General features: G+C 41.1%; 1 protein-coding gene across 1 annotated transcript in view; it reads right to left on the bottom strand.

The window, feature by feature from the left end:
• The window catches only part of LOC136857522 (aminopeptidase N), a 518,903-nt gene extending 497,511 nt beyond the window's left edge, over nt 1–21,392 (bottom strand). The window contains exon 1 of the mRNA XM_067136248.2: nt 21,313–21,392. The gene's annotated coding sequence lies outside the window, so the exon portion shown is untranslated. The remainder of the gene's footprint in view (nt 1–21,312) is intronic.
• Between the last annotated feature and the right edge of the window lie 766 nt (nt 21,393–22,158).

Here is a 22,158-nt window from a genome sequence, read left to right as displayed (position 1 = left end):
CCTCATCAGCGATGGTAGATCAATGTAAACAAATCTGCCTGGCGCAAGGGGCAGGGTTGCTAGGAACAGTGTATTCTCTCCGTCGAGCAGCGAATATTCGATAACGACGTCTAAGAAGCAATACCTCGTATCTCACAATGCTCTTCATGTCCATTATTTTCCTTAAGACTGTTCACGCCTCCCAGCCACTTGTTGATATGCAGTCTATCAGAACAATCTCCGTCGTGTTATATATACAATATACTCTAGAACTGCATTGGGTAAATACGTCATGCAAGCATACATCCCTACAGTACTGTATGGTGTTGTTTGAGTCCTCAATCCATAGACTTGTTTGATGCAGCCCTCCCTATCCTGTGCTGTTTCATTTCTATGTAACTGCATCATCCCACATCTGCTCTAATTTGCTTGTCATATTCACACCTTGATCTACCCCTACCGATCCCTCAAAAACCAACTGAACAAGTCCTGGGTGTCTTAAGATGTATCCTATCATTCTATGTCTTCTCCTGGTCATGTATAGCCAAATCGATCTCCTCTCACAAATTTGATTCAGTATCTCTTCATTCGAGATTCGATCTATCCATGTCACCTTCAGCATTCTTCTGTAACATACTGTACGGTAAAGGTTCATTTACCTCAATACGTAACCACAGGAAAAGGAACAAGGAAAATTATCTTAATGGACTGCATATCGATGATGATTATCATGCTTGTTGTTTAAAGGGGCCTAACATCTAGGTCTTCGGCACCTAATGGTACGAAATGACACGAAATGTAATGACAATTTAACAGTCCAAATCATCCACTGACCAGATTTCAAAACGTGGTGATGAAGAATGAATGGATTGATATGAATTTAAAACAATCTGTGGTTCCGACCCGCAATGCCACACATTCCTAGAAACTAGCGTTAAACAATAGTATTACTGATTAAGGGACTGCTTCTAAAGCATAATACTGAATCGATGATGCTTGTAGTCTAAAGGAGTCCAAAATTCAGGTCATCGGCCACTCATAATGGTACTTACCGCTAGGAAAGTAGAATCATGTTATTTGTGATGTTGTGGTACTAATCAAAAGTAGCGTAGACTCGCAGTATTCCAAGCATTATGGTCTTTATTTATTCGAATCAGAAGTACAATAGAATAATACTACATTTAAAAGAAACAAACTATGTACACAGATATATACAAGTAAAAGGTCTTCAACAATATACGTCATACAGATGTCACACCGATTCGGCCCAAAATTTGGCCACTTCAAGGGCATTTGGATTGGCCAGCACCAAGTCTTCCATTGTGCAGTTTGATGGACACAGGGGGCAGCATAGCAGGTGTTTGGTTGTCTGAAGTTCACCACAGACACAAAAGGCCGTATCGATGGGGAAGTTCCATTGCTCTGGTTCTACCCACTCCAGATTAATTTTTTAAGGACCTCCAAGTCAACCAGTCCTTGATGTGACCGGGTGGCAACACTTCCCGTGTTCCATCCATTTCAAGAGGCCAGGGGTCTTTTGTTTCCATTTGGTAATCCTGACTTTGTCCGATGATTCTTCCAGGTGTTCTGAAGTTGTTAAAAAGGCTTTCCTCGACTTCAGTTTTCGTTGGGCAGGTTGGTATCCAAAGAGTGGATGTGAAGGCATTAGATTTATTTCAGCAGCAACCTCTCCCCTGACGTCACAAGGAGCAATACCGACAAGGTAATTGATTTTCTCGAGATGAGTTGGCTTCAGGACACCAGTAATTATTCTACAACTTTCACTGAGTGCCACATCAATCTGTTTTGCGTGGGCAGATTTGTACCACGCTGGGAAGGCATATTCACCGGCCGAGTAACATAAGGCTAGTGCAGTAGTTCTAACAGTTTGTGGATGTGTGCCCAAGTATATCCAACAAGTTTTATAAGTAATGTGTTCCTGGAAGAGACCTTCTGTTTTACATTCATACAGTGCATCTTGAAGGTTAGACTGCGATCGAGAGTGACGCCCAAGTATTTGGGATGGAAGCAGTGGTCTAGCGTAGCTCCATTCCATGTCACAACGAGTTTTCTGTTGGCTTGTCGATGTCGTAAATGAAATGCACAAACTTGCGTTTTGCTCGGGTGTGGCACAAGTTGATTTTGACCATAGTAGTTGCCGAGTTCTTCTAGGGCAGCTTTCTATCGTTTCAAAACTATCTGACTGGACAGCGAGAGCAAGGTCATCAGCATAGATGAAACTCTTGGTGTCTTGAGGCTGTGGCTAATCATTTGTGTATATATTAAATAACAAATGCGCCAGTACACTTCTTTGAGGCAAGCCGTTCTTTTGAGATCGCCAACGACTTCACCAACCCTGAAATTCAACAAAGAATCGGCAGTTATGAAGAAGTGTAGCCACCAGTCGTGTTAACTCAAGATCTTTAGTAAGATTGTGATTTTTTTTTTTTACTAGATGGCAACATTATGGTACTACTCACAGGTAATGTAATGCGCACATGTAACAAAGACCTTTAGTGTTTCTCACATCGTGGCGCCATTTACAGGCAACGCAAACGTATGGTGTCCCCCATATAGGTGTACTAATCACAGAGACTCGTACTATCCCGTGGTGTTCCTCACATAGTGGGTGCTAATTATAAGTAAGGCAGACCAATGGTGTCACTCACACAGTGGTACTAATCACAGGTACTGTAAAACTCACCCTGAGTCACACACTGTCGCTATTAATCACAAACCTATTGTGTACCTAACATAGTGCTACCACGCGCAAGTAAAAGCGACCCATGGTGTTCCCCGCGTGGTGGTAATTCGATGGGGCTAATTCGATCATCCCTTGGTCAACCCTTTTAGTCGCCTCTTACGACAGGCAAGGGATACCGTGGGTGTATTCTTCGCCTGTGTTCCTCACCCATAGGGGCTATCCATCTCACCTTCAGCATTCTTCTGTAACATACTGTATGGTAAGGCTCATTTACCTTTACATGTAACCACAGGAAAAGGAACACAACGAAAATTCTTTTGATGGACTGCATATGTACAACTGTCTGGGAAGCGTGACCCCTATTTGCCTATCATTTCCTAGCGCGATCGCAGAAAAACATTTCTCACAATTCCTCTTTGAAAAATGCTGGGTACTTGAGTCTAGCTCTCAAAGGAGGCTGATTACGTCGGTTCGAGCAAGGGTTGATGAATCGCCTTCAAAAAGTGTCGGGCTGAGCCCGAACTTGGCAGGTTCCATCCTGGCTCGGTCCGGCTGTATTTGAAGGTGCTCAAATACACCAGCCTCAGGTCAGTAGATTTACTGGCACAAAATAACTCCTATGGATCAACATTCTGGAACTTCGGCGTCTCCGAAAACCGTAAGTAATTAGTGAGACGTAAAAATCAATAACAATATTATTAAAAATAGCATAATGTGTATGAAAAGACGGCAACCTTCTTGCCAGTATGAAGATACGGTGGAATTCAAGAGGACGAATTGGGGCAAATATCTAATCAATAACCACTGATCTGCATTTAGCACGGTCACCCAAGTGGCAGATTCCCTATCTGTTGTTTATCTAGTCTTTTCTTAAGTAATTGCCATAATTTGGAAATTTATTGAACATCACCCTTGGTAAATTATTACAATCCCTAATAAACTTCGTGTGGCTATTTCTAGCCGAGTGCAGCCCTTGTAAGGTAGACCCTCCGATGAGGGTGGGCGGCATCTGCCATGTGTAGGTAACTGCGTGTTATTGTGATGGAGGATAGTGTTATGTGTGGTGTGTGAGTTGCAGGGATGTTGGGGACGGAACAAATACCCAGCCCCCGGGCCACTGGAATCAACCAATGAAGGTTAAAATCCCCGACCCGGCCTGGAATCGAACCCGGGACCCTCTGAACCGAAGGCCAGTACGCTGACCATTCAGCCAACGAGTCGGACATGATGATGATGATGAAGCTTATTTAAAGGGGCCTAACATCCAGGTCATCGGCCCCTAATGGTACGAAATAAGACGAATTGAAATGACAAATTAAAAGCCCAAAAATATCCACTGACCACAATTCAAAACCTGAGGACGATGGACGGACGGACAGGAATTTAAAACGATCAGTAGAACCGACCCGCAATGCCTCACATGTACAGAAGCTGGCGTAGAACAATAGTATTACTGACCAAGGGACTGATTCGATAGCACAATACTGAATCGTTGATACTTGTAGTCGAGAGGGGTCCAAAATCCAAGTCAGCGGCCCCTCACAATGGTACTTATCGCTAGGAAAGTAGAACCATGGTATTTGCCATGCTGCGGTATTAATCAACAGCAGCGTAGACTCGCGGTATTCCACACATTATGGTAGTACTCACAGGTAATGAAGTTCGCACATGTATTACAGACCTACGCTGTTTCGCACATTGCGGCGCCATTTACAGGCAACGCAAACCTATGGTGTTCATCACATAAGGGTACTAACCACAGGGACCCCTACTATGCCGTGGGGTTCCTCATATAGTGGGTACTAATCATAGGTAAGCCAGAACCATGGGTTCCCTCATCCCATCGTGTCGGTACTGTAAAAGCCGTCGTGCTCTCGCTACTAATCACAAACCTATTTAGTACCCAACATAGTGGTACTACGCTCAAATAAAAGCGACCCATGGAGTTCCCCGTCTGGTGATACTAATCACAGGTAGTTTCATGGTTCTAATTTGATCATCCCTTGGTTGCCCCTTTTAGTCGCCTTTACCGACAGACAGGGGATACGGTCCAGGTGTTTTTGTTTTGATTTTTTCCAGTCCTCCATGTACGGCTCCTCCCACACTACACGGTTTCGACCGTACGGCAAAAAATCCGTACGGCTCTTTGCCATGATGTTCCTTTCACACAGCAACGGATTTTTTGCCGTGGAAAGCTCAGTGCATATTTTGATGCTAGTCATACAAGGGAGTCATTTTAATAATAGGATGATTTCCGAATATTAGCAGTTTGTGGCTGAACAATAAACTGTGAAACTGTATCATTTCATAAGTATACATTTGTGAATCTGTATTATGTAATATCGAATAACTGAAAATACAATTAAGTTACCAAACGCATTTTTTACTTCTTCAATTACATCAAAATCTGGTTTCATTTCTAAGTAAACTTCACGCCGGGCATTTCTTGTCGCATTCCGATCTTTATAAATGCAGTAGCGGTGATTAGCGGGGCGAGGGGGTGCGGTCGCCCCCCCCCCTCCCCACTTTGTGGAGCAAACATTACATTTTTATTCCATTTTAGCCGGCTGAAACAAGGAATTATTTTAATTATTAAAACAAGCAATTTGTCCAAGCCCTGTTGTCTTATCAGACAATTCTTTCTTTTTTATGTTCTTTAATTATCAACAAAATTATTAGCGGGAATACGCACAAAACTTCGTTTGTCCCGGCTAATCGATTTGTATAGCGCCACAGCAAGTAGCGGAGATTTTGCATGTCCTGTGAGGAAGGGTAGCAGGGGTACATTTTTTGCCAAGGTCATGGACACTGAGGTATGATGCACCCGCTTGCCGCGCGCGTTCAGTCTTTTTTTTTTTTGCTAGTTGTTTTACGTCGCACCGACACAGATACGTCTTATGGCGACGATGGGACAGGAAAGGGTTAGGAGTGGGAAGGAAGCGGCCGTGGCCTTATATAGGTACAGCCCCAGCATTTGCCTGGTGTGAAAATGGGAAACCACGGAAAACCATTTTCAGGGCTGCCGACAGTGGGGTTCGAACCTACTATCTCCCGAATACTGGATACTGACCGCACTTAAGCGACTGCAGCTATCGAGCTCGGTCATTCATCAGTCTGGTAGTCTCTTTAGTGTCTGTTAGTTTCTTAGTGTGTATTCAAATACTAAATGAATTTTAATTGTATTATCACACCGTACTTCTGTTTAGTTTTAGTGCATGTGTAAAATAAATTCTTCCTTTGATGAAAGTCTTATTGTCTAGTATTGAATCAATATTTTTAAAAAAACTATTATTACCGCACTTAAGTTGGTAGTCTGTCAACCTTTACCTCTCTGTCAAAATTCGCCCGCTGAACATAAAAAGAGCCTACCACGTTGAGATTTTTTAAAGTTTTGATGTATATACCTCCCCCTCTTCCCCGCTATACCCCACAATCCCGGGTACGTTTTGTTATTTGTACATTTTTGCCCCGTCCCCCAACACACACGTCCAATACCCAATCGCCACTACTGTATAAATGTCTAAGAGTTATCTCCCATAGCACAGATCTGGCTTGGACCAGAGAAATAAGAATTTCAGAATTTACGTCAGCCATTTCACAAAACCAACGATATATCCTATAAAGCAATGCACTGAACATTTTAACAACAAAGTAAAACAATAAAAAACTACAATACTAAAGCGTATAACTTGTGTCTAGATACCCTCGCGTTATCCCTTCTACAGCTGCTCGTGAGCTGCCGTACGATTAAAAATCCGTACAGTGTGAAAGCACGCATTTAGCTGTGTGCGCCACTGAGTCAACGGCAGCCGTCCATTCCAGTGGCAAGACACGGCTGCCGTGCCGTGTAATCCTTTTGAGAGTGCCATACACTGGAACTATCCTCTAGCAGGAGTCTTATCACAGACTTGTTTGTTTACAGGAAGATAATTTACTTACTGGGATAATTTACGAAGGAAGTTGTTAGATAACTTTCTAATTTTTTGAAATTATTGAACAAAAAATAATAATAATAATATGTAATCTGCAGATCAGTTGTGATTGATTGAACCTGTAAGAACGATCCGACACAGACGTGCACTGAAAGGAATGAAGAATATTTAAACTGTTGTCACAAACCATGCTCATACAGCATTGAATCTATACAAATAATGGAGTGGATAGGAATTGTGCCGGCTGCCGAAGGCTGTCGTACTCCTCGGGGGCAAATGATTAATGACTTACAGATGAAATGAAATGAAATGATATTGGAGAGTGTTGCTGGAATGATATATGACAGAGAAAACCAGAGAGAAACCTGACCCGCCTCCGCTTTGTCCAGCACAAATCTGACATGGAGTGAACGGGATTTGAACCACAGAACGCAGCGGTGAGAGGCCGGCGCGCTGCCGCCCGAGCTACGGAAGCTCCAGGAAATGTAACGGCAATTTAAAAGTCCAAAACTCATCCACTGACTATAATACAAAACATGATGAAGAATGAAAGGATGAATATGAATTTAAAATAATCAGCGGATCCAGCTCGCAATATTGAAAGTTACAAATAATTCCAACATTAATCCACCGACTAGAATTCAAACAAAGAGACGATGAACGATGATTATGAATTGTTTTATCAGTGGATTATATTAAAACAATAGTCTATACTGAACAAGGGGCTGGTTCCAAAGCACAATCCTGAATCGATGATGCGTATTCTATTCTAAAAGCAAAGCAAAGTCACCTCCGTACAGGCCATGAAGGCCCTTGGAGGAGTGGAAGGTAAAGGCTTCCACTGTTGTTAACCTCGGCACGTGATGGGGTAGAGTGGTTAGCTTTACGCCCGACCGCCTTTGCCCCCAGGAATTAACCTGGTACTCATTTTTGGTGTAGGCTGAGTGAACCTCAGGGCCATAGATGCGTATTCTAAAGGGGTCCCAGATCCAGGATAACGACCACTCATAATGGTACTTATCGCCAGGAAAGTAAGAACCATGGTATTGACCATGTAGCGGTACTAATCGTGAGTGACGTAGACTTAACGGTGGTCTACCACACAGTCGGTACTAATCGTCGGTACTAATCACGGGTACTGTAAAACCCATACTAATTCACTCTCTGTTGCTACTAATCACGAACCTAGTGTGTACCTAACATGGTGTTCCTCGCGTGTTTGTACTATTTACAAGTAGTCTCACGGTTCTAATTCAATCATCCCTTGGTCGCCCCTTTTAGTCGCCTATTACGACAGTCAATGGGATACCGTGGGTGTCTTCTTTGTCTGCGTACCCTACCCATAAGTGGTTTTATATTCTTTTATATAGGGACATTCATAATTAAGTGTGTTCAACACGGCGTTTGCATAAAACGGGAGAAGTACCGTGATTTGTAATCACCGTGTACCAGGAAAATAATTACTTCAAAGGTTGCCATAAAGTATTAAGTGTAAAATAAGACTTCTTTTGTTTGTTTCGGCTTAACATCGTTAACTCTCCTATTAACAATTTTATCAGGAAAGAGAATAATGTAGAATACTGTGCCGCTTACGTATTTTTTTTTTCCAAGTTAAACGAAGAAATATAGGTTTCGATAAAAGTAGCATCTCCACAAGTAACCGTACTGACAGACAACTCAAACACACACTAAGAAATCACTGTGCCAATCCTTATCTCACAGTCTGTGTAACTATGTTTCAATCGGTGCCTAGACAAATCCCCACAGCCTTTGGTCGCGGCTACCTGATTAATGAATCAGAAATAATCTCTACTGACAATTCCAAACACATTCCCCCCCAAAGGCCACCAAAAAATAAAAATGCTACCATCCAATTCCCGTACATTTATTATATATAATTTGATGCGTCTATTTAATACTCTTCAGCTATATATTATTATGTATAGTAGTAGGTACATTAAAAATGTTTTCTGAAAGCAGTTGCCTATTCAGAGAAAATGGTGTAGGTTAGGCCTAATAATTATTATTGTTGAGAGAATTAGACCAAAGTCAGAAATACCAAAAGTTAAAAAATACACAAAAATGACGAAGCCGCAAAAGCCGACTTTAAACGGGTGAAATGATAACAACACCAACATGATCAATTCTGTTATTATTTTGCCAGTCTCCAGCCTGGATAAAGTGTGATGGAAATCAAATCTTTGCATTTATTATATTTTGATGGAAATTACACTACATCAATGACATTTTCGGGACCGTATTAGTAATGAAGTACCTAGACTGCTCACTCCGAAAGAATAACGTGTTAACATTAAAGGTCAGTGGGATGAGCCTTGGTGTTACAGACGAGCGAATCGCTTCGCCAATTCGCTAGGGCGAACTCGCTGCGCTCGTTCACATCAGTTAAATAAAATATACACTCTGTTTAAACATTATACACAGTATATATACATGGTATATTTTAAAGTATAGTTTGGGCGCAGTTACAAGTAACCGTTTTCGAGATAAGCCGGACACACACACACGCGCGCTCAACTGCTTCATTAGTATAGATATATTATTACCAGTACACTATAGACCAGGGATGACGACCTATGCCACGCGTGTCACTAGGTGACACGCGAACACGATTTCGGTGGCACACCACATGAACATAATAATATTTCATATATACGTGTTGCACTACAGACCATACATATAAAATTTCACGTGTAAGAAATAAATATCGAAAATCTAAATACTAGTTCCATTCGGACGTGCAATATGGCAACACTGCTACACTGATAGGTCCGAAAGTCAAGTGAGATAGTGTCGTTTTCTGGTGGTTTTGTATACGGACATCGCAAACATGTTTTCGGTGTCGAAAAGAACAGAAACTTAACAAAGGTAGTGACCGTATTTTTCAAGAACTCTGGCCAAGGGAATTCGGACCGATAAAAAGATGTGTTGCCTGTGTTCGGAAAGAATTGTATCCCCCACATTTAATGTAACTTCGAGACTGATCATTCGAATATTTGTTCCATTTCAAATGAAGAAAGAAGAGAGTTCGTTTAACAAAATATCGAACATTGCACAAAACAAACTCTTATATATCATCTTTTCGGCCAAGGAATAATATCAGTGCGGCTGTTTCCATCTCTCTCACTGCATAGTACAGCATGCATGAGAAACCGATTTCTGACGGTGAGTTGTTGAAACAAAGTTTCTTATTGACGTTCGACACATTATTTGAAAGCTTCCCTCACAAACAACTAATAATTAACAGAATTAAAGGAATGCCAGCCAGCTGCACTGCTGTCAAGGATAGAATATTAAAAATGAGTGAAGAAGTTTCGGGGCAATTGAAAGCTAATTTGGATAACTCCCACATGTATGCAGTATGTTTTGATGAAAGCAGAATGTGACCTTACAAAAAAGGATACCTGTTTTTTTCTTAATTTTCCATTTCTTTATGGAAATGTGATGAGGGAGAAATTAGTTTAATTGTTGAGCATACAAACAACATGGAATGATAATTAACCTAATGGAGGAAGTTAAGTCCATTCGAAATATTAGTACTTTTGAATTTTGTATCTAATAACTATTTTTTTACAATTTGTTTTACGTCGCACCGACATAGATAGGTCTTGTGGCGACAATGGGATTGGCGTACAAGTGGGAAGGAAACCGCCGTGGCCATAATTGAGGCACAGCCCCACGGAACATGCAATCAAATGTATTTACCAGATATATGTATAATAAATAAATAAATTAATCTGTAAATGAATAAATAAATGACATATTATGAAACATAATCGGGAATTTATAAAGGAAGTCCCGGGGTGGGGGTGGGGGGTTGTAGACATACCCTAATGGAAAATAACAAGTGGCACAGTCAACAAATGATAGTAATAAACCAGACTTAAAATGGCACACTAGTTGGAAAAGGTTCGCTATCCCTGCTATAGACTAATAATAATGATTTATTGATCTTTTTTACTTATTTGTCCGACTCGTTGGCTGAATGGTCAGCGTACTGGCCTTCGGTGAAGAGGGTCCCGGTTTCGATTCCCGGCCGGGTCGGGGATATTAATCGCTTCTGATTAATCCTTATAACTCGGGTACTGGGTGTATGTGTCCGTCCCAACACCAACCACCACAGAAACACGCAATAGTGATAACATCCCTCCATATAGGGTTGGCATCAGGAAGGGCATCCGGTTGAAAAACAGAGCCAATCCACATGTGCGACCCCACAGGTATGGGAAAAAGCGGCAGCAAAAGAAGATTAATCTTTTCTATTTGGAGCGGCGGGAGGTAGTTGGGGGGTGGGGGAGGTCGCGATGTAGCCTTGGAGGGGGTATTTGTGTGGCATTATCAGTCGTGATTATTTCTGAGTCATTACTCATGTAGCTGCGTCCAAGAGCTGTGGGGAAGTCAGTATTTTTGGCAGTGTGGGGAAGTGTTATGTAATCGTTTCAGTCATTTCTTGTAGACCAAAACAGGTAACTGGAGTCTGTTATCGTTAGTCGTGCACAGCCCTGAGACAGCAATGTGGGGAAGTACAAGCCGAGTGAGAAGCCCTGTCGTGCCCATGTATTTCTAGGACGGGCACTGCGCTTACGACGGGCAAGATTTGACACACGTGCATTATACTGTAGAAGTGCGTACACTCAAACCCTATGGCTCAACAACACCGGAGGGCCATGGCTTATCAAGCGACCGCTGCTCAGCCTGAAGGCCTGCAGAGTATGAGGTGTCATGTGGTCAGCACGACGAATCCCCATGGCCGTTATTCTTGGCCTCCTGGACCAGGGTAGCCATTTCACCGTCAGATAGCTCCTCAATGATGATGATGATGATGATGCTTGTTGTTTAAAGGGGCCTAACATCTAGGTCATCGGCTCCTAATAGAACGAAATGAGACGAAATATAACAATTTAAAAGTCCAAAATCATCCACTGACTAGGATTCAAAACGTGATGATGAAGAATGCATGGGTGAATATGATTTTAAGACAATCACTGGATCCGACCCGCACCTTCCCAGAAACTATCTTAAGACAATACTGTTGCTGACCATGGGACTGCTTCCAAAGCATAATCCTTAATCGATGATGCTTGTTGTCCAAAGGGGTCCAAAATCCAGGTCAACGGCCCTTGTAATGGTACTTATCGCTAGTAAACTAGAACTACGATATTTCTCATATTGCTGTACTAATCAAAAGTAGCGTAGACGACACAAACCAATGGTGTTCCTCACATAGGTGTACTAATCACAGGCAACACAGACCCACGGTGTCGCTCATATAGTGGTACTAATCACAGCTACTGTAAACCCACAGTGAAGCGACTCTCTGCTGCTACTAATCACAAACCTGTTGTGTACCTAACACTCGTAAGTGGAGGAGACCCATGGTGATACTCGCGTGGTGGCACTAATCACAAGTAGTTTCATTGTTCTAATACAATCATCCCTTGGTCACCCCTTTTAGTCGCCTCTTACGACAGGCAGGGGATACTGTGGGTGTACTGTATTCTTCGTGTGCGTCCCCCACCCACAGGAGGTAGATAGCTCCTCAATTGAGGCGGTCGACGTAAAAAGGGCACATCGATCTATGGGCTCGTTTTATGCGGAATACATAGGTTTGTCCGTGACTTTCTCTAGTTAATTATGGAGAAATGTTCAGCGGGATATATTGAAAACTGATGTTACACCCGCTTAAATTTAGCCGTGCAACTTTTCCCAGTTCGAGGTCACAGCTACTCACAGTGTGATAGGATCTTTGGAATTGACAGTACATTATCCATAAAGAAGTGATTGCGAATGTCAAGCCTTATCTTACTGCAGCAGAATTGTGCCACAGAAACCCTTCTTCATTTTTGAAGTTACCATGGATGTGACCTACTGACAGACTGGGACAAGCTTTTATCTCCATTCTTTTTGGACAAGCCAGAAATAATGCCCCATTCAACATAATACAGTATGTGATCATTAACACAATGAGAGGTGTTCCAGTTTTGTGTTCTCACACATTCAGTACAAATTTCAAACTTTTTCGCATTTGAAAATGTCCTTACAGATTAGAAAACTTCACCATTAAAGAGACCGCTCGCAAAATAAAAGTGAAAGAAGCCTATTTTTGTCTGAAGACGATATTGCATTTGTTGAGAGGATGATAAACCAAGACAGAACAGTAAATGAAGTAGGGCCTTTTGGTATTATTCTCCGACAATGTTAATAAACACAAGATTGAACAGAAAATTCTATTCCCTGACAATACAGCTACTTTAAACCCATAGTGAAGCCAGTGAAGCCACAGTATACTGTATTTAAGTCATTTTCCTTTAATTTTACCTCCACAAATGCTGTCTGCTTAGAAAGGGCTCAATATTTATTTAAAAGTTCTTATTTATTTAATTCATGAGCCATTTAAGTACTACTTTACACGAATTATTCAAATCTGAGTTAATTATTCTAAATAATAACAAACACTACAACATGGAAAATAATTAAACACCAAAGAAAAACAAAGACAAATAATTCATTTCCTTTTTTCTCCTAATTGAGTTTTTTCCTATGTGTCCTTTTTAGGTCAACCACCCTCAACTGTAATCACGTAGGCTGTCTGAACCTCGAACCAGCCTTCAGATCCAGGTAAAAATCGCTGACCTGCCCGGGAATCGAAGCCGGGGCTTGCGGGTAGGAGGCAGGTACTCTACCAATACACCGCGAGGCTGGTGCGTGTGCGCAAATACTCAATGAAAATATGGATTCTTGCAGTACAATACGATTAATTTTCCTTTGCATACCACGGTAGGGAAATAAACACTATGAACATTGTTCCGATGGACTGCATATAAATTTGTGGCTGTCTTAAGGCAAGTAATGGATAGGAAAAGCATTGGGAGATACGCGCTGCGACAATATTGTATGAACTGACAGTTTACAATTTAAATTACAATTCAACTTCCCAGTGCAATATATTCCCATCACGAAATCAGAACTATTTTCATCAAATGAGGATGATATAAGGCATTTATTGTGTTTGCCTTAAAAGAATCACATTTTACGGACATAATGAGGCATTAATGTGGTCACCTACGAGTGCGCTGTATTTGGCTACAAGCAATACCCTGAGCTATAGTTAAGCAGGTGACTAGAAGGTGGTCCTTGTAAAGGCATAACTATCTAATCAGAATGCCTGATAATGGCTCAAGTTCAGCCTGATTACATTTTCTAATACGGTTCATGTGGTGAAGTTTATAATATACTGGGGTCTAAGGCGTTTGTAAATCACCGTCTTGATTAATGCATATGAGCTAAGAGTACGGTGAGATAAAATCACGATTTCTTTAGTTTCATTGAGCATTAGAATTTCATGCTGCCCCAGGACTACGAGCCGGGCCCAGTGGCTCAGACTGTTGAGGCGCTGGCTTTCTGACCCCAACTTGGTAGGTTCGATCCTGGCTCAGTACGGTGGTATTTCAATGTGCTCAAATACGTCAGCCTCGTGTAAGTAGACTTACTGGCACATAAAAGAACTCCTACGGGACAAAATTCCAGTACCTCGGCGTCTCCTAAAACCGAAAAAGTAGTTAGTGAGACGTAAAATCAGTAACATTATTATTAGGGTGACGAGGTGATACTAAGTGAAAACCCCAACTGGTAGAGCCTAGTAACACCAAATTGATTGCGAAATTTAATGATTGTTGTTTAAAGGGTTCTAACAGCTAGGTCATCGGCCCCTATTGGTACGAGGTGAACGAAATTAAAGAACTTCGAAATGTTTCCACTGACTTAGAATCTAAAACGAATGGTGATGATAAAATGATCGTCAAAAAAAAAAAAAAAAAAAAAAAAGCGATCAGTGGATCCAGTTCACAGTGCCTTAATTACTGGAATGATACTATCTAATGAGGTCCAAAATCAAGATAAGCGGCCCCTCATACTAATCACTGGTAAAGCAGCACCTTGGTGTTCCTCCTATAGTTGTACTAATCACAGGTAACGTACACCCATGGTATGTCACACACAATGGTACCAATCACAGGTAACACAAATCCATGGTGTTTCTCTCATAAGTGTACTACTCACAAGGAACACATACCCATGGTGTTTCTCACATAATGGTATTACTCTAAGACAACGCAGACCCATACTTTTACGCACAAAGTGGTCATGATCACGGGCGCCCGCCAAACCCGTGGAGTGGCAACGTAGACCCAAGTTGTTTCTCTTATAGTGGTACTACTCATAGGTAACGCAGACCCATTCCTAACACAGTGAAACCGACCGGTTCAATACACACGATGACCATCACAAATAACTCCGAGACCCGTGGTGTTCCTCGCATAATGGTACTGTTCCTATGTAACGTAGATCCATGGTTGTACTAGTCGCAAGTAACGTCGATCTATGGTGTTCCGCATGTAATTGTACTAATAACAAATAGTCTCATGATTCTAATTTTATCATCCCTTGGTCGCCCCTTTTAGTCGCCTCTTACGACAGGCAGGGGATACCGTGGGTGTATTCATCTGCGTCCCCCACCCACAGGTGGATGATAGAGAAAATTTGACTAGCCTTAAATAATAACCCATACTACAATAATCAAACCCGAAGTCCTCTACGCATCAGAAACTCTCAGTCTCCAGTACAAAAACTAAAAATATTAGAAGTGAAAGAACGTGAAATAATGAGGAAAGTCCTAGGACCAAGTATCAAATGATGGAGTACATTTTCCACAACTAAATGTGGAAATATATAAAAGAATCTCCAAAATTAGAAAGAATGGCGTCAAACAGACGGGTATTGCGAGAGCAAATATTGTTTAGAGCTGTACTGCGTTAACTCAACTGCAACCACGTGGCAATTATTCCTCTTCGTACAAAGTGTAAAACAAATATTTTCGACTGATTCTACAAAACTGCCTTGACCAGTTCCATGCAGAATGACAAGAGATCTTTTTTTTTTTTTTTTTTTTTTTTTTCGACGAGTGTGTGGGGACTCTTAAAGGCCAGAGTCCGCCTCGAATGCAGGTCCTGTAGGCCCTAACGTTACGCCCCTGTAATCGACATATTTGGTCCCGGCGAGGAAAACACACCCATTCACTACATGCAGGGTGCGAAATCAGAAAGAAATGTTTGGGGGGGGGGGGAGAAGGAACATAGTGCTTAAAGACAGTATCCGGCGGGGGAGGGAGTATAAAATTTCCCTGTAAGTAAATTACCCCCTACCTCGGAAAAATGCACATTTTAGATCATTTTTTTAATGTTGTTGTTATAACAAGAATGATAAACATTAGAAAGTTATTCCAATGTTGAGAAGTATATGAGAAACTCTTCTTTCGTTAAGAAAGGCCAGACGAGACGCGATTTGTCCTGGTTTATTGCTTTATTAGTGGAACCTTCCTCTACAAGGCCTATGTGATGACTGAACAAATTTGTCGGTTTGTACACTCCTTAAGTGAATACTGTCCTATTGATACCTATAGGAAACACACCCTCTCCAAGAAGTACGGGAGTGGTGTAAGATCGAGCTACTTAGAGCGATGACATGGGAGGGGAGCTTCAAGGAATTTGGATTTGTTCCCGGGTTTCAGATGGACTTGCCAGAGTGAAACATTGACAATGAGCTGCAGGTGCAGAGTTGACACTGCTGCGTTATTTTATTGCTCAAGGTCTGGCAGTCATTTGAATTATTGCTGAAATCATTAATTTCAGTAACAAATTATGTGTTCCACATTTTCTTCATTATTTTATAATGAGAGAACACCCCCGGGTAATTTTAGTCGGGGGGGGGGAACCTTTGAAATAAAATCGTCGGTGGGGGGTAAATCGTCCCACCCTCACCCCCCACACCCCGCGATTTCGCACCCTGTATGAAGGAATACTAAGCTAAAAGAAAAATCCAACAGATGTTGCTTCCAAAATTTGAATTATATTTAAAATATTAAAGGTTTACTTCAAGTATTTGCAAGGTTCCCGTTACAAACAAATACGGTTAATCGAGCAGTACACTGAGTCACTTCTGCTTCTTTTTTTAATGTATTAATTCGTCGTGATGCGCTCGCCCAGTTACGGTTCTAATTTCATAAGTATTTACACTATGTTTATAATTGTTACCGCTGTTTGCGTCATCAGTCTACAGTACCGGTCAAAAGTTTAGGACCGCATTAAAAAAATCATGAAGTTCCGTCTAGAACCTACAATTTTGCTACTAGACCTCTGTATTTTTTTTTTCCTGAGCTCTTGCATCTAACATGATATACATCGCCTGATTTAAGTGATTTACGCCAAGTTTTGTAAAAGTCATACAATTTTAACTGTTGGAAGGTCACATCAGAAAGTCAACGTTTTTGGAAATATTATGTACTGTATCCTCTAATTGGTTTCAAGTATCACCACCAAGATTCTTGTAGAGACTTAGTAATAGTTAGGGATCATTTTAGTATAAATATAAAAATTTCGAATAAAATGCGGCACCCATTTTTGTGCGTTTATTTTTCTTTTTTCAAACCAGCTCTAAAATAGTCAATTTTTCCTTGTTCTTGTCATAGGTCTCTGTGTGAGCTATGATCATCAAAAATGTGTTCCTGGATGCCATCTGCAATCTGCAAATGAAACTATCAAGGCAGATAAATTTGACGCGATAGCTCTTCCTGACACCTTGGGCCATACATGACAAAGGCAAAGAAAAATCAACAATTTTGGCCCCGGTTCAAAAAAAATTTAAAACACGCAAAATAACCGGTGCCACATATTTTCGGAATTTTTATATTTATACTAAAATGGACTCCACCTATTTCTAAGTCTACAGAAAAATCTTGTTGGTGACACTTGCAACCAATTAGAGTATTCAGTACATTATATTACCAAAATTTTTGATTTTTGGTGTGGCCTTCCAAGAGTTAAAAATTCATAACTTCCACAGTATTTGGACTAACTCAATGAAATCAGGCGACATATATCCTATTAGATATGCGAGCTCAGAAAGAAAATTACAGAAGTCTAGTGGCACAATTTTAGGTTCTAGATGACATTTCGTGATTTCTTTATGTGGTCCTAAACTTTTGACCGGTACTGTATAGACTCGTTCGATGCAGCCTCCATACCACCCTATCCTGCGCTAACATTTTCATTTCTACGTAAATACTTCATCTTATTTCTAAACTTATCTGTCAGTCATGTTCATATCTTGGACTATCCCTACAGTTCTTACAACCTACACTTCCCTCAAAAACTAACTTAACAAATCCTGGGTGTTTTAAGATATTTCCAATATTTCTTTTTCTGGTCAAATTTAGCCAAATCAACAATTCGATTCAGTATCTCTTCATTCGTGATTCGATCTACCCATCACACCTTCGGCATTACCCTGTAACACCACATTTCAGCATCTTCTTCTCTCTTCATTTCTGAGCTAGTTATTGTCCATGCTTCACTTCCATACAATACATACATCTCTCAAATACCTATATGAATGTTCGAAGTGAGCAAATTTATCTTCTTAAGAAAGTGCTCCCTTGCTTGTGTCAGTCAGTGTTTTATGTCCTTACTCTTGTCATCGTCAGTTATTCCACTACCCAAGTAACAATATTCCTCGACTTCCTTTCCTAATCTAATATTTCCTGCATCACCTGACTTCGTTTGACTGCATTCCATTATATTTGTCTTGGATTTATTTATTTATTTATTTATTTATTTATTTATTTATTTATTTATTTATTTATTTATTTATTTATTTATTTATTTATTTATTTATTTTTATCTTTCATTTCACCGCTACCATTATTTAACACTAATAAACAATTATTATTTACCCTAGTAGTGCTGGAAATGCAAAAATAGTTACATAAAATATGTTACAAACAAATAAGCTCTTCACACTGTGAGGCTACCGTATATTTAACAATGGTCTAGATTATCATAATTGTGACTACAGTAGTGTACATGCATGCGCTACTAGGCTGTGACAACTCTGTCGGTGTGTCACTTTTGAGCATGTATATTCCCCGGGAAGAAAAAAACGTATTGTACGTTAATAATATTCTGTATAGTTGTCTCAATTTGTCAATTTTAATGTTTTCAAAGCTATGATGGTCAACTGATATGAAAATTATCGAAAATTTTCATTGAGGGAACTGTCAGGGGCAGTTGCTCACCATCAAACAGAAGAGGGCTCGAGTATGGGTAACAGAGGATATTGTTGAAACTAAATACATCGACTAGTGTTTGCTAAAGAAAGGTACTACATTATTTAGACAACGCTGCGTATATTTGTAAACACCTGCCTTTAGACCCTGACCCATGTGGACCTGCCATCACTGGGAAGCATAATTCTATTTTGCTCACTGCGAAATTTGTGTGTATTGATGATGATGCTTGTTGTTTAAAGGGACCAAACATATAGGTCATCGGCCCCTAATAGTAAGAAATGAGTCTAAATATAATGACAATTTAAAAGTCCAAAATCCTCCACTGACCACAATTCAAAACGTGTGGACGAAGAATGAATGGATGGATATGAATTTAAAACAATCAGTGGATCCGACCCGCAATGCCCCATATTCCCAGAAACTAACGTTAAACAATATTTCTGAGCAAGGGACTGCTTCAAAAACACAGTACTGAATCGATTATGCTTGTAGTCTAAAGGAGTCCAAAATTCAAGTCATCGGCCCCTCATAATGGTACGTATCGCTAGGAAAGTAGATCCATGGTATTTGACATGTTGTGATACTGACCAAAAGTAGCGTAGACTCCACACATTATGGTACTACCCACAGTTAATGTATTGCGCACATGTAACACAGACCTATGGTGTTTCTCACTTTGCGGCGCCATTTACAGGCAACGCAAACCTATGGTGTTCCTCACATTGGTGTACTAATCAAAGGGACTTTTACTAACCCGTGATGTTCCTCACATTGGTGTACTAATCAAAGGGACTCTTACTACCCCGTGGTGTTCCTCACATAGTGGGTACTAATCATAGGCAAGGCAGAACCTTGGTGTCGCTCATATACTGGTACTAATCACAGGTACTGTAAAAGTCGAAAGCACACTGTCGCTAATAATAAAATGCCTATTGTGTACCTAACATAGTGGTCCTACGTGCAAGTAAAAGCGACCCATGGTGTTCCCCGCGTGGTGGTACTAATTACAAGTAGTCTCATGGTTCTAATTCGTTCATCCCTTGGTCGCCCCTTTTAGTCGCCTCTTACGACTGGCAGGGGAAACCGTGGGTGTATTCTTCGTCTGCGTCCCCCCACCCACAGTGGGAAAAAATTTGGTGTATTATCTCTCAAAATGTGAAGAGACGTCTGTCTCTTGAAATATTGTGAAACATTAAGAAAGGGACGCGTCACATAACTAATTTTTCTCGTGGTTTAACGTCTCACTAACACATGGAATGTTTTCGGCGACGCAAAGATTGGAGAGGGTTAGGATTTGGAAGGTAGCGGCTGTGGCCTTAATTGACGTACAGTATCAGCACTTGCCTTCTGTGAAAATGGGAAACCAATATGGTTTATTTCAAAATACTGAACTGAAAATCTACCATTTGCGATAGTAATTTAAAAATCGTCCGCCTCTGTGGTGTAGTGATTAGTATGATAAGTTCGCACCCCCGGAGGCCCGAGTTCGATCCCCGGCTTTGCCACGAAATTTGAAACGTGATACGATAGCTGGAACCTCAGCCATCCTAGAATTGGTTTTCCGTGGTTTCCCACTTCTCCTCCAACAGGCAAATGCCAGAATGGTACCTAACTATTTTTTTGCTAGTGACTTTACGTCGCACCGACACGGATAGGTCTTATGGCGACGAAGGGATAGGAAAGACCTCGGAGTTGGAAGGAAGCGGCCGTGGCCTTAATTAAGGTACAGCCCCAGCATTTGCCTGGTGTGAAAATGAGAAACCACGGAAAACCATCTTCGGGGCTGCCGACAGTGGAATTCGAACCCACTATCTCCCCGATGCAAGCTCGGTACCTAACTTGAGGCCACGGCCGCTTCCTTCCCTCTTCCTTGTCTATCCATTCCGATCTTCCCAACCCGTCATATGGTCCCTATTGAGAATAGCAGGTGAGGCACCATGGGTGAGATACTGGTCCTCCACCCCAACCCAAAGTCTCACGCTCCAAGACACTGCCCTTGGGGCGGTAGAGGTGGTATCCCTCGCTTAGAACGACGGAAAACCAACATTCGACGGTAAACAGATTAAGAAGGAAAGAATTTTAAAATTGCACAGTAAAATGAAATTAATTTATTTCTAGCTCAGTCACGCCTAAAATACTGGACCAATTTGTTACGGATATACCTCAGATATTAAGATCAATCCGAAGTTTTCTATAATTAACCCTTTTTAAGTGGCAGCCATTAATATGTAGGTATTAACTGGAAATTGCACATGTTGTATGTATCAAAATAATAAACAAATGGTTCGTCCTTTCTCAAAATAAGTCCAGCGGGCGTACTTAAAATTCAGTTTTCTACAAATTAGGTCAAATGTATTTTATTTTTAAACTGTAATGATTCTCCAGTAAGTTCGCCTTTTACGCTTTCAAGAATACGTTGTAGAGCCTCTAATCCACATTGACATTACACTGGAGATATACTCTAATTGATGACTGGATGAGAGTAATTGTTAATTGAACACTTTTGAGGATGTTCTACAGGCTAGCAAGGAAAGGGTAACGTTGACACATGCTCCTACCTGGATGTTGCAACGAGCGGACGTGATGCACCGTACAACACTGCGCGGACACTACTGACAGAGGAGAGCAAGCGAGCGCCGGTGGCCTGCCGCGCTGTGCCCTGTGGAGGGGACGCAACCAGTCAAAACAAACGTGCCTGCGCTCATTTGCATAATTGTGGACGAGAGCGGAGTTCACAACCTGTTACTTCAACACAGGGCAGTAAAATTTGGAAGGCTCGCCTTCTAAAATGCAGATGAGAGTCGCTTTTGATCGTTAAATTACATTTCGACTCGTGTTATACTGTAGATGCTAGGTTTGGGAATCTCCAGTGAATTCAAACTAGGCACATCTGAAAAGCAATCATTATTTCCAGGGTGATTCAAATAAGGCTGCTCCTGGTTTCTGTGAACCAATGAGTACATACTCCTTGTGGGTGGAGACGGAATAATAATAATAATAATAATAATAATAATAATAATAATAATAATAATAATAACAATAATAATAATAATCGCAAGGCTTTAGCTACCGTGTGCAGACATTTTAATTTGACGCCATCTGGCTGTTTGCTCGTCAATTTTAACGTTCCGTTTTTTTCTAGACCTACTAGAAGGCAGAAGAGTAAACCAAAACTCTCTCGGACATCTGTGGCTGAGCTTTAATGAATTTTGTCGGCTAAACACCAAATGTGTCACTAGAGGTCTTTATCGACATCTATGACATGGAGTGTCGAATGGACTTTCTTTCCGCCCTTCAAAAATCCCACTACCGAGCTCGATAGCTGCAGTCGCTTAAGTGCGGCCAGTATCCAGTACTCGGGAGATAGTGGGTTCGAAACCCACTGTCGGCAGCCCTGAAAATGG

Source organism: Anabrus simplex, chromosome 1, assembly GCF_040414725.1.
Source record: "Anabrus simplex isolate iqAnaSimp1 chromosome 1, ASM4041472v1, whole genome shotgun sequence".
Lineage (NCBI taxonomy): Eukaryota > Metazoa > Arthropoda > Insecta > Orthoptera > Tettigoniidae > Anabrus > Anabrus simplex.
Note: the sequence above shows the minus strand (reverse complement) of the source record. Positions and strands in the feature narration are given on the sequence as shown.